The 13525-nt window shown below is 49.7% G+C and overlaps 1 protein-coding gene across 2 annotated transcripts in view; it reads left to right on the forward strand.

Annotated features, from left to right (window-relative positions):
• The first annotated feature begins 5133 nt into the window (after positions 1-5133).
• Positions 5134-13525, forward strand: part of SLC6A6 (solute carrier family 6 member 6) — a 163686-nt gene continuing 155294 nt past the window's right edge. The window contains exon 1 of one of the 2 annotated variants that reach the window (XM_065687497.1): positions 5134-5339. The gene's annotated coding sequence lies outside the window, so the exon portion shown is untranslated. Of the gene's footprint in view, positions 5340-7676; positions 7741-13525 lie in introns of those variants that run through there. The other variant, XM_065687498.1, reaches the window with a different exon arrangement.

The raw sequence follows: 13525 nt of genomic DNA on the forward strand, positions 1-13525 counted from the left end.
GATAACTGATCTAGACAAAGGAGATGAGATAGATCACATCTGTCTGACTTCAATGAAACAATAAAGGTAGAAGGTCATGGTGGTGGATTGTCAGCAGAGCTGGAGAAGTTGGGAATTACCACAGGAGGGAGAAAATGGAAAAGGAGCAGGCAGGAGGGGAGGAGATGAAGGGTAATGATGCATAAGGACAGAGGAAGTTACCAGAACAATCCTTCAAAGCAAAGCTTGATGCCTATCTTAATAGCTTCATGAATAACATGTTTAAAAGCATCCAAATGAAGTCTGGTGATAAAACAAAGCTGGGAATAATTGTCAATGCAGAGGAGAAACAGGAAATCAGATGGAAATGAAGTGGTCTCTTAGGCTATCATTTAAAATGTTAAAACTACCTTTTCTTATTATGCAGAAGATGAGGCCGAGAGGGGGTACGGTTGGTCTGCACATAGAACAAGGGTGTTAAAACCTATTTAAGCTGAAAATGAGCATTGCCACAGAAATAAAAGGGCGGCCAAGAACACTGTTATATTCTCCTGAAAATACATGGTTAGCCCAGGAATTAAATTGGTTCTGAGGCTCTCAGAAGAGAGCAGTTCTGGGGTAAATCACCTGTTTCTGAGATGCTCTTTGGTCACTTCATGAAAGGGTTTTCTCTGATGCATGAGCACTGCTCCTGTGCAGTTGTCCATGGGGTCCGTCCTTGCCTTCCCTCCTAGGGAGACTGAGGTTCTGAGGAACTTTAGGTCAAAGGGGTCTGCAAACATTCCTCCATTTACTGGGGTGTGTTGGTTCCCTTCTGACGTTGTGGATATGAGTCACACGCAGCGTGTCCGAGAGGAATGACAATCTGGTAAATAGAGCCCTGGGACACAGGGAATCTGGGTTTCATTCCCATCCTATTCCAGCTTGTTTGCACGCTCTCAGATAACCCACTAAGGAGCTAAATTATACTGAATAGGAATAGGAATTACAGTGAAGTGAAAGCTCGCTTCTGAGCCCACTGCCCTCAGTGAGTGGTCACCTAACACAGGGGAGCACTTAAACCTTGCTCTCTCATTTGGTCTGGAAGTACCTGAGATACCCAATGCTCTGCTGCCATCAGAGCACCTCCATGCCCATTTTCCACCTCTGCCAAGCCACTCATGGAGTATTTGTGTGTTCCATTCGTTTGATGTTTCGGATTGGCACCAACTTCACCTGAGGTCCCCCACGAGGTCCTGCTCCCTGCTATGAATAGAATCATAGAACCCTAGAATAGTTCGGGTTGGAAAGGACCTCAAGATCATCCAGTTCCAACCCCCCTGCCATGGGCAGGGACACCTCACACTAAACCATCCCACCCAAGGCTCTGTCCAACCCAGACTTGAACACCACCACGGATGGAGCATTCACAACCTCCCTGGGCAACCCATTCCAGTGCCTCACCACCCTCACAGGAAAGAATTTCCTCCTTAGATCCAATCTAAACTTCATCTGTTTCAGTTTGAACCCATTACCCCTTGTCCTGTCACTACAGTCCCTGATGAAGAGTCCCTCCCCAGCATCCCTATAGGCCCTCTAAATAGCCCGTGTGAGGGCTGCCCCCCAACCCCGTAAGCAGAACAGGGGGAGCAGCTTGCTCTGGTCTGCAGCCGGGGGGCCGGCCGGGGGGCTGGAGGAAGCAGCTGCTGAGGCCGTGGTGTTTCATTTACTCCCTGTGCTGAAACAGACCCCGATTTCCTCTGAGCGCAGCCAAACGCTGGCTCAGAGCGACAGACCCTGCAGGGAGCAGCAAGTTCGTGGCGTGCTTTTGTAGCTGTCAGCTTTAACCCAGAGTAAATGAGGGAGGGAGCGCAGCCTCTGCGTCCTGGGGCTAAACAGAGTGCCATAGAATCATGGCATCACAGACTGGTTTGGGTTGGAAGGGACCTTCAGAGCTCATCTAGCCCAATCCCCCTGCAATGAGCAGGGACATCTTCCGCAGGATCAGGTTGCTCAGGACCACATCCAGTCTGGGAGACTTGTGATAAATAATTCATCTGTTTTCAGAGCTGAGACCACACCATGCGTGCTTTTACCAGTTATCTGTAAGAGAAAAGGAGAAGCTGGAAGCAAATCTCTTTCCCCAGTTCACAAACAACCACGTGGATGTGCCTCAGAGATTATTTGCCTTTGTCTAAGAGTTTGATTTGCCAGGATTATGCGAGCAGGACATCACACTGGGATGATTCTGAAGCTGTGTGTGTAGAAATGGGGAGGAGAGAACGGAGGCAGCATTGCCTTTAGGTCCACACAGGGCACTTCTGGATCACTCTTTTGCTGAGACACCTTATGAAACCCCACTTTATTACTCTCTCTGCTTCTGTAACAAAGGAGTTCAATTACAGCTGAAGATTCCTACCCTGCATCGATGGTTGTGAAGGCTCCTAAATGATGGTTTGCAAAGAGGGCCCAACTGCTGGAGGCGCTGAGAGCATTGCCCATGTGGTACGTATTAAGAAAGGCAGAGAAAGAGATTCCTGTGTTGAACGTTCATTTGTGCAAGCTGAGCTGAAGACAGGCAAACCGACTGGGGCTGTGCACTGACCCACGAAAGCGCTGCGAGCCCTGGGCTGGTTCGTACCATGAAGGAGACAGGCTGGCTCTGCTCTTGTACATGAAGGGATGCTCCGAGGGAGAGCACACACCACACACTCTCATTAGTAGAATGACAGCAAATGCTGTTATGGCTCGAGGCTGCAGCAGGGAACGTTTAGTATAAATATTGGGGGGGGGGGATCATAATTCCAAGAAGAGTTACAGCAATTGGAACAAACTCCCAGGGGACACTGTGGAATCTCTTCTAAGCTCCCAGCCGACGCTCTGGGAAGATTAAGTAAATCCCAGTCCGTGGCAGGAGTTGGGGTGGTCTGCATGATCCTCAGCGCTCCTCTCAGCCTCCAACAGCCCTCGGAGTGGGAGGGATGGCTGGGCTGTGGAGCCCGCAGCCTGGGTAATGCACTGACGGCTCTTTCAATGACACGCAGCTCTCCAGGGCAAGGGCCCGTGTTTGTCTCTGCCTTTGGCAAGCACCCAGGACATATTAGGCAGTACCACAACATAAATAATAACAACCCACTGTCCCCATCTCAGCAGTGGGGCAGCTTTCCTCAGGTTCCCTCCTGCGCTGGGAGCAGACAGTAGCCTGCTCCAGCTGAGCTGTCAGTTCAGAGCCAGCCGAAGGGCAGAATCCCATGGCTGCTGCACGTGACTTGGTGTCAGTACAGCTCTGGTGACTCCATCCTCTTCCCATCTTCCCAAGCAGGCAGCAGCTCCAAGGACTGATGCTATCCAGTGGACAATTCATACCGGACACTGTCCTACCTGGCAGATGATGCGCAGGGTGGTCGTGGGTTATGACAGTCGCTACCATCACAACACACCTGATAGTGATACTCAAGCTGGACCAACTGCTGTGGGTGGCAGTGCTGGTTCGTGGAGCAGACAAGCCTAGGAGGAGCCGCATGATGGTTCTTAGCATTATCCTAATTGTCACTGCGGAGCTATCACAGGTATTCCTGTCACTGCAGCGGTGCCACCTGCTCCACAAGAGCTGCCCTCCCCAGCAGGCTCCATTGCACTGAATAAATTTGAGCTCCCCGTGCTAAAGCACCTCCCCTCCTGCCAGACTGCGGGGTTTTGGAAGGAGGCAGGAGAGCATCCGAAGCCAGAGATTCTCTCATTCACACCAAGCAGGAGCAGAGCAGCCAGCTGAGAACCTGGGAGGGGGCCAAGGCAGAGCATCCCCCGGGTCCCAGCTCTCTGCTGCGGTTGTTGCACAGAGGGGAAGGTGGCTCTTACAGCACTGCAAAGTCCCCTTTGGCCACATCAGCTTGGATTGATGTTCCTTGTGCTTTTATCCTCTGTAATGGGGCTGCTTTTCCTGCAGTCTTCCAGCATGCTGCTGCCCTCTTTGTACTACAAAGGAAAGTAAGACTGGTGGCTGCTTTGGCAGGGTAAGGAAGAAAGACTGAGAACACACAGACACCCCAGTGACTGCCAACTATACCTCTTCTGGGTCCAGATCCTAGGAATACTCATATGCAGTATCTCCTCTTTATTGATCACTCCTTTGCTGTGACAGCTGAGCAGGAAAAATCATTTCACTTCACAGATGCAGAAGTCCCCCTCCAGTTCCTGAGTGGCTTTCTCAGGTGTTCAGGATGCCATATCTGCCTAGCTGCATTGCTCCAGGGTGTATTCCCAAACTGGAGACAGAGCACAGAACTCTGCGTTATTTTGGCACTAAGCTCCTGCTGCAGAGTGTCTGCAGATTTATAGAGCTATAGCAATAGTATTGGCCACAAAACAATACTGGCTACAAGACACACTTAGGGTGATATCTAAATAAGAACAGCTTCAAGCCAGAGAGAACATTCCCAGGGATGTCAGTAGAATCCAATTTCCTGGTCGGAGGGTGTTGAATGTCTTATGGCTCCTGACTTTGGTGCCAGCAGATCATTCCTCAGAACGTGGGTGTACAAAGCACCGTGCACACATGGTTCCTCCTCCACCCCCTGCAGGGATGGGTAACTGAAGGCAATAGCTTCATTTCCAATATGGAGAAGGTGAAGGCAGTGGTTTCATTTCCAGTATGGAGAAGATGATTCTCAAGAGGAGAAGGCGCAGAGACATAAACTGATTTTCTCAGTGACAGTAAAATGATGCCTTAACAGAACACGATGAAGAGGATAGGGATACTTCATCCCCAGCGCTGTGCTTAGACCATAAGGTCTGAATTTCCTCCTGGATATTTCCCTAGGTCATAGACAGCAGGCTCCCCTTTAATAAAACTAGGAAGGAGGAGCCACTTTTAATGCCAGACCACATCTGTGTCACACGCTAAAAACACACAGGTGCTAATACTAGGTAGAAAAAGACCAAGAACATGGTTTCAGCTGTGAATGAGGGATCACAGTTAAACCTGTGCCAGTGCCTCAGCACCCTCACAGGGAAGAGCTTCTGCCTAAGAGCTCATCTAAGTCTCCCCTCTGGCAGATTAAAGCCATTCCCCCTTTTCCTATAACTCCATGCCCTTGTCAGAAGTCTCTCCCTGGCTTTCTTGTCAGCCCTTTTAGGTATTGGAAGACTGTTATAAGATCTCCCCAGAGCCTTCTCCAGGCTGTCTCCATAGGGGAGCCCAGCTCATCAGCCCAGGAGGCAAGCACCTGGGTAGCATCGTTAACCTGATGAGCTGCAGCTCTGGAAAGCTGTCCCCAAAGGAAGCTTCTGGTTGTCCTACCAAGGCAGTGAGTGTGTCATTTGTGGACTTGGCTTGGAAGTGGCTGCACCACTGAGCAATGGGAGCTGCTGTGCTGTAAAGGGTGAGTGATGTTTGGAGTTTGCTATGGGTTTTTTAACCATCCTTCATTATAAAAGAGGCAACTACAAGCTGTGTGTTATAAGGGAAAGATGTCTCAAAGGGAGCAGAGCCTGGCCCTGACTCTGTCACTAGTAATAAGGGGCTAATTGCCTAGAAACTGGGGTCTTGCTGATGGTCATGGCGAGGCCTCTAAAAATTGTTTCTTATTACTGCACCCCACAGCAGCTTTTTTATCCCTGAGGATCAGAGGTGTTGTGGTGGGATGGTTTGAATTCATTGCAGTGGTCTGATGGTCAGGTGTGAATTCATTGCAGTGGTCTGATGGTCAGGTGTGAATTCATTGCAGTGGTCTGATGGTCAGGTGTGAATTCATTGCTGTTTCTGTTCTATTGCTTTTTAGGGGATGTTAATGTGAGACCATAGTATTGCTGCATGTAATTGCTTTAGTGATAACTGAGACTTTAGATACTAAAATGACCCCAAACTTCCAGCTGAAATCCCTGCAGGAAGAGAGGGAGCAAACTATGTTTTGCAGTTATCAGGGCAAGATTTGTGTTTCTGGGGGAAAGGTTTTTGTGGGATTTCAAGGCCATGGAATCCTTGGACAGACTGCTTGGGAGTGGGCAGAGCCTTCAGCATTCCAAGGCTTGAAGAGAACTGGAGAAGTGCTGATAAGGCAGGACAAAGGTAGAGCTCGTCCTGTGGCACGGAAGTGATGAGCTGGGGTGTGGGCTTGGTTGGGTTTTTCTTGATTGCCTTTGGGCCTGGAGTATTAAAGTAGGCATTTCAAAAGTGCTTCATGTTGATTTATACCTGTTTCCATTGATATCTGTCTATATCTCAGTCAGAAGGAGAGGAGTTAAACTGATTTTGCAGATCTCAGCATTATTGATCCCTTCAGATGACCACTGTGATGCTGAAGCTTCTGGCCTGGGGTATCTTGTTCCCTCTGGATCAAGGCAGCACTGCCCTGAACAACCCATTAGTTTGTTTTCCTTTCTTCTTCCTCTCTTACTCTTTCAGTGCTTCTGAAGGATCCTTTGTGACAGATGTGAGTGTTCATCTCTTCCTTATTAACATTCCCATACTATCCAGCCCCACGTTTCTACTGCTGCAGTGCTGCCTGACAGCTTACGCTCGCAGCATGTCGAGCCAAGATGTGTAGAAGTCCTGTCTGGCTCCATTCCTTCCTTATGGCCTGCTTCAGGGGGACGTTAGCTTGGCAGGGGGAGGAGAGAGGAATAATTATGCCAAGACACTGTGTTTGGCAAGAGGTTTCTGTCTTCCTCCCATAACAACTACATGAAGCGTAAGTGGTATTGTTTGTTCCCCTATTCAGGCATCTTCCTTTCTCTGGGTCGTTTTCTGCGGCTGGGATCGAGCTGAGTGTGTTTTTCTGCTTCTCATCAGGAGCACCCGAGTTAAAGCTGGTGTTTCCAAAATTAGGTGGGTGTTTTGGAGGGGCAGGACGCTGGCTGGAGGAAACCTGACAGCGCACAGCCAGCTGACTCAGAGAGTCGCTCCATGCCAGGCAGGATAGAAATAGCTTCAAGTATCTGGATGTCTTTCAGAAGCGTCATCCTTCGGAGTGGCAGCTTGGAGCTGAGCTAGGTGCAGGGAGCTGGGGCGGGGAGGAAAGTCAGAGCACTGCTGGGTGTAGGAGGGGAGATGAACAGAAAGAGAAGGCTCAGCTGGTGCAAGAGGTGAGCTGGGAAGGGGAGCAGAGGTGCAAATGCACCTTCCTCTTCACCCTCACTGGTGCTGAACCTGCCCATCAGTGTAAAACTCGTCTCTGAGCCTCTCTCCCTGTGCTCAGGGCACCCAGCACTGGGAAGCTGGCGTGGGGCCATCGGCGCTAATTCTGGAGCAGTTCTCAGGTTTTCAGTCCTTGGCTTCCCAAGCCTGTCAGGAGAGGCACAGATTAACCCTGGGATAACCGCTGCTGGCTGGGCCCAGCGGTGCATCTCCAGCAGGAACCTCCCGCTGCTGACCCTCTCTGTTGAGGAGTGAGTGGCCTGACAACACGAGCCCACCTCGGGTACCAGGAAAATCACTGCAGTTGGAGGCTATGCCTCGCACTGATGGGTTTGGCTTCCTGGGCAGCGTTCTTTGTGGTAGGTGGTGTTTCGGATGAGCCCCAAAGAGGAAGAAAGACCTTGAGGGCTGACTTCCTTCCAAGCTGACCTGTCTATTCCAAGAAACAGAAACTTTCCGTGTTGCATAAAGCAGCTGGCCCTCAGCTTGTTTACAGGGGCTGTCATGTGTAACTCTGCACGTGGCATTTTACAGGACATAAATAAGACTCCACATAATAGGTTTTCGTGTCCAAGCCCAGTGCCGAGCTTTGTCCCAGCCACTGCTGTATCCACCCGCACAGGAAACACCTACTACGTGTAGCAGAGGTGGTGAGAGGGAGAAGTAAAGGGAATAAATAGAGCGGAATTCGTTGTGGTTTAAAGGGGGAGGTTATGAGGTGATTTTTTTGGTGCAAATTTCAGTCTTAATGTGCTTTCAGAGCAGTTCTTACTGAATCTGCATGTTGGATGGTGTCATCATCCTCCTTCATACATATCATATGTATGCATAGTGAAGAATGGGGATGGAAGGAGGAGGAGGAAGAAAAGATATGGAAATGGGAAGAGGAAAAGAGCTTGGAGATGAAAAGAGCTTGTTACTTAGGATGCTGTACCTTCAGACCTTCAGTGTCTGCTTGAATTCTGCTTGGAGGCAAAATTGCTGCTGAACCCCATGAAATGAAGGCATTTTATCACTGCCAAATGGCTGCAGATTGTTTTCGTTTCGTTTATGAGTGTCATATTAAAATGCTGGTGCCACCAGAAGGGATTTGCCGGGGCAGGCTGATACTCAAGGGGTGGAACGCATTTAAACGCGCAGTGGAGAGGGGGGATTTCTGCCAGACTTGAAGGTGACTGATCTGTTTCGGAGCATCTCTGACATCTCCCTGAGGAACAACCAGTTCCTTCCTCACAGTATAAGGCAGGAGAGAAGACTGCCTGCCCTTGAGGCTTAGCTGGCCAGAAACTGGAGAGGTGTGTTTATCTTGGGCTGTAAAACCCTTTTGGCCATTGAACGCTGTGGATTAGAGGGTTCCTCATTCTATCCCGCATGACTGCGGGTACCTAGAGCCTTTCACATTTTGTCACCAGCTCGGAATCCGCCTGGGCTGGGATGGGAGGAATTGCAGGTCAAACCTCTTTGACAGCTGTTTAATGGCCTGTGGAAATAGAAGTGTTGGGCACAGGCCAGTTTCCGTGGGGTCATGCGTCAGCACATCACAACTGATGCTAATTGTCGCCCTTATTGGCAGCCTCAGCAGAATGGCTGGGGATGGGGGAAACCTTGGAGGCTAAAGTTCAGGTGTGCTGGCAGGATGGGGGCACAAGGTTAGAGCTGCTTCCTCTGCTGTGGTTATTTCTGTACGAAGAAGTGCTCAGGCTCCTGTGCTCCCTAGGGAGCACCTTGTTTGCTGGTCTGTGAGATGCAGGTGGATGGGTTGGGTGATGCCTTCTGTATCAACTTCCTAGGGGGTGAAAAAGGCCAGGTTGGACACAGGGGCTTGGAGCACCCTGCTCTAGTGGAAGGTGTCCCTGCCCATGGCAGGGGTTGGAACTGGATGAGCTTTAAGGTCCCTTCCGACCCAAACCGTTCTGTGATTCTGTGTAATAAGCATTACACTTAATTTGTGCCAGGTATTTTACTTAGGTACCCAGACGTAGGTTGAGTCACCTTCTCTTATTCTGGGAAGTGGTGAACTTTGGTTATAGATATAAACCAGAGGTATGCTCAGGTCAGTTTGTTAGCGATGGATGGTGTTAAAGGTGGGAGAAGGACCCCCAGCAGGCTTCACAACTCATCATCACCATCATCTTAGCTTTGTGAAACGCTCCTCTCTCTGCGGAGGAGTTCAGTGCAGTTACATGTTACCAGGCCTTATGAGCAGGTGGGATAATGCAGTATGCACTCCTAATTGAATATAAGGTGTTCTGTAAGCTGGATGTAGCAGATGGTGGTCTGGTCTGTTTAGACCTTTGATCCGGGGGTTTCTGCTAAGAGAGAACTATGGACTTTCTAACCTCATGGTCGTTAGATTTGGTCATTAATTGCAGTATTCCAAGAGAAGGGATGATGGATGGCCAAAACCTGGGGGTGTTTGCCTATGGAATGGCACCATTTTCAGTGTGAATAGATGCTTTCAAATAGTTGACATGTGAAAACTGTTTGGTTTCTGCTTTTATTTGCATGAAACTCCAGAGGAGACGCCATCCTGCTTTGTCTTTCATCAGGAGGGGATTTATCTTTCTCAACAGGCATCTCAAATGACACCATGGCTGCAGTAATTATCTGGGAATCCTGTCCTGTGAGATGCTTGGATGCCACTAATAATTAACCTGCAGACTGGAGTCACATGTAGCTTGATTCTACAAGTCCTTCGGCTTCGGGTTTGTAAAGGTGTAACATGGACATATTCAGATGCTTCAATGCCGAGCTTTTGGAGGGGGATGTGGCAGTCTTCCAGGGAACAGGAAAGTCTCCGCTCGGGTCTTCCATTCCCTGTGCCTGAAGTTCTCATGTTGTTGTTGTTGTTTGCAAATAGTTTCTGCTGGGAATGGCCATTATTTAAAGTCTGAATGTTCTGCTTCAGTGTTTTCAGAACAAAATATTCCAGAAATGCCAAAACATCTTGACACTTTCAGAATCCAGTGATGAGCTGAAGTTCAGAACAAACAGCTTCTCCTTCCTGCTCTTCCCCATCCCCCTAAAACATAACCCAAAAAGCTTTCCATATGGTTAAAGAACCTGAAGAGAGAACTTCTGGGGGAGTCGGGGGTATTTCTGGCGCTAAGTCATTAAACAATTGCTGTTGTTTCAAATGCAACCTTTTGAGTCCATGTTCTTCCTGCATTTCTGTTTTCCATTGGACTGCAAACGTACCCGTTTGCTCAGTTGTGGTCATTTCTCAGGTGGAAGTGAAACGCATCAGTAAAGGCCTTTGCAAGATTGGCAACGTGACCCATGGAACTCTATTGAGTGGCACCATGAAACCTGAGTGAGTTTTGTGCTTTTAGGCAGGTGAGGGCAACAGTTTCTAGACTTGTTTACAGAAGACCTCAAATCTGACGTTTCATATCAATGTTTTGCTTGCATATAGAAACATGCAGAAGGTTAGATAGGGAAACAAGGTATTTGGAGCTTATCTGTTGGCTGGAATACAAGTGCCACACTGAAATAACTCTGGGCCTTAAAAGTGGATAGCTGGTGCTTGTATTCAAACCACTCTTAATGCGGCTTACTTATGAACTTCCATGCTCTGCTAATGTTTTTACCTCCCTTGAAAACTGTATCGCACCTCCTTTTTTAAAGCCAGGTACTTATGAGCAGCCCTATAGTAATAAACCTGAGTGCAGCAACTGCCGGTTAACAAACCCCGTGTGCCTTGGAATAGCTCCACAACGAAAAGCCAGTTCATCTGAGAAGTGTCAGTGCCGTGATGAAGTGCAAACGCTTAGGAAGGAGGCGAATGCGGTGTTGGTTTTGGCCATAAAGAAACTGTTAGAAGCAGTAATACCTTTTAAAGTGATTTTAGTATGTCTTGGTGCTGCTTGAATGCCAAAAGAGCTTGAGGGGGTGCAGGGAAAACCCACTGAAATCCTCTCCTTCAGGGGCTATTTTCCAGTCATCTCTGTCTTCCTTTGCTGGTTGCCCAGCTCCCCGAATGCTCTGCGTGGTGCTTCATCACCTTTTCCTCTATGGTGTTGGCTTCAGTGACACTCCTGAGCTTGCCACAGGACTCTGAGCCTCATGTGAGTCCTCTCAGTCTCACTGCTGTGCACAGTGCGGTGAGTCTTGATGGACATACTGATGTGTGACAGCATCTACCCCAGCCCAGACTGCGCATACGGAGCAGTGTGGCCATTTTTAGTGTGAGGTGTCCCTGCCCATAGCAGGGGGGTTGGAACTAGATGATCTTGAGGTCCTTTCCAACCCGAACTATTCTATGATTCTATGATGGTAATGATTGTTTGTATTGGAAGCTTCCCACACCGTGCACTTCTCCTCCTCAGCACAAGAAACATCTTGAAACTTAGCGCTAGGTTTTATTTTATGATGTCAACAGCTCTTAACCATGGAAGTGAGGGGATGCCAAAGTCTTGCACAGCAGAAGATCCTGATGTTCCCATCCAATGTGGCCCTTAAGCTCTAAATGCTGAGCTTGTGGTGGTCTGCTTTGAGTAAAGAGCTGTGTTTCATGCAATAGGGACCAGATGAGGAGGATGTGCTGTCTGTCACTGATGAAATGCTGTCAGATGCCTCCCGGCTCTTGGTGCAAGTTGATGTCAAAACACTAAATATTCCTGCTGGAGGGAGACATGGGCACAGGGAGAAGAACGGAGGGGGAGGGAAGAGCCTCCAGGTTTGGAGCAGGCTTGTTGGCTTCAACCTATCTCAATAGGCAGTGCCTGCTTAGTAGAAGTCTTGACAGAAGCCTGTAGGTTGCTGTGGACACCTTCCTATGTGATGTTGCCTGTAGTTGTGCTGGAGAACTAGATATAGCTTGTCATGGCTTTACCTGCTGCCTTGCCAGCATGTGGAGCTGAGATTGCAACCTCTGTTCCAGAGCGGGTTCAGCAGCAGCCAAGACCTTCAGCCTTGGGAAGCCAGAATCCTATAGGGAATGAAGTCTCCTGTCAGGTCTTGCACTGGGTCATTAGGACTGAGCTGTAGAGGAAGGTTGCAGGCTGTTGCTGGGAATGCTACAGTCATGTTCCTTGCAGGTAGCATGCCGTGTGTACTTCGTGCTCTCTGGGGTGCTGCTGATGCATAAGACAGTGGGCTTTGACGGAGTCATTTCAAGGCTTGGAATCATGGAATGGTTTGTGTTGAAGGGACCTTAAAGCTCATCCATTTCCACGGGCAGGGACCCCTGCCACAGGAGCAGCTTGCTCCAAGCCCCTGTGTCCAACCTGGCCTTGAGCACTGCCAGGGATGGGGCAGCCACAGCTTCTCTGGGCACCCTGTGCCAGCACCTCAGCACCCTCACAGGGAAGAGCTTCTGCCCAAGAGCTCAGCTCAGTCTCCCCTATTTCAGCTTACATCTTTAAGCAAAGTATTTTGAAAGGATCATTCTAACATCAATGAAAAGCAAAGAGAAATACCAGGGATGGGAGAAATGGCTGATCCCAGCTCAGGATGGCTGGTGTTCTGGGAAGGGTTCATAGATGGATACAGTGCTTATACATGACTCGGGAAAGGTGCTTGTGAAGGAAAGGGCAGAGCAAGGATGCTGCAGCAGTGCCAGCTACCCGGTGTTGTCAGCTCTTGCTGACAAAGCTGTGATCCGACAAGACCATGTGTGGGCCGCTCTCCTCCTTCCTGCTGTGCCACGTAACAGGATATGCTCTGCAGGAGTGTCCCAGGGATGGATAAACATGGCAGCAGGAGCCAGCTGCCCGGTCCTGCTGCGGGGCAGCCGCTTCCTACAGGCTGGCCCCGGCTCCATGCGGGAGGTGGTGACGGTGCTGCTGCCGATGGGTTTATGATGAGGACTGACCCTGGCTCTCAGGAGAAGCCGCTGGTTTTCTTTCCGAGGTTTCTGTTTTAACCTGCTTACAGCAGCACTGGACCCAGGGCTGTGATTCCCACTTCCACTGCTCTCCATTCAGTGTTGTGGTTAACTAAGGTCTGTCCAAATCAGTCTGTTCAGAGATGATGGGGAACGGCTGAGGGACCCGGGGGGTTCAGTCTGGAGAAGAGAAGGCTCAGGGGGGTCCTTATCACTCCCTACAACTGCCTGACAGGAGGATGGAGCCAGGAGGGGCTGGGCTCTGCTCCCAAGGAACAAGGGATGGGACAAGGGGAACCGGCCTCAAGCTGCCCCAGGGCAGGTTTAGATGGAGAAGAGGAACAATTCCTGCCCCAAAGGGTGCTCAGGTGTTGGAACAGGCTGCCCAGGGCAGGGCTGCAGGCACCATCCCTGGAGGGGTTCAAAACCCATATAGATCAGGCCCTCAGTGCTATGGGTTAGTGGTGGCCTTGGCAATGCTGGGCAACAGTTGAACTTGATGCTCTTAAAGGTCTTTTCCAACCTAGCTGATCCTATGCTGGGTGCTGGGTGCTGGTCCAGCCTGCAGGCCCAGGCACACAAACCCTGCACGGCAGAGCTGACTC

The sequence above is a fragment of the Lathamus discolor genome, chromosome 7, assembly GCF_037157495.1.
Source record: "Lathamus discolor isolate bLatDis1 chromosome 7, bLatDis1.hap1, whole genome shotgun sequence".
NCBI classification, from domain to species: domain Eukaryota; kingdom Metazoa; phylum Chordata; class Aves; order Psittaciformes; family Psittacidae; genus Lathamus; species Lathamus discolor.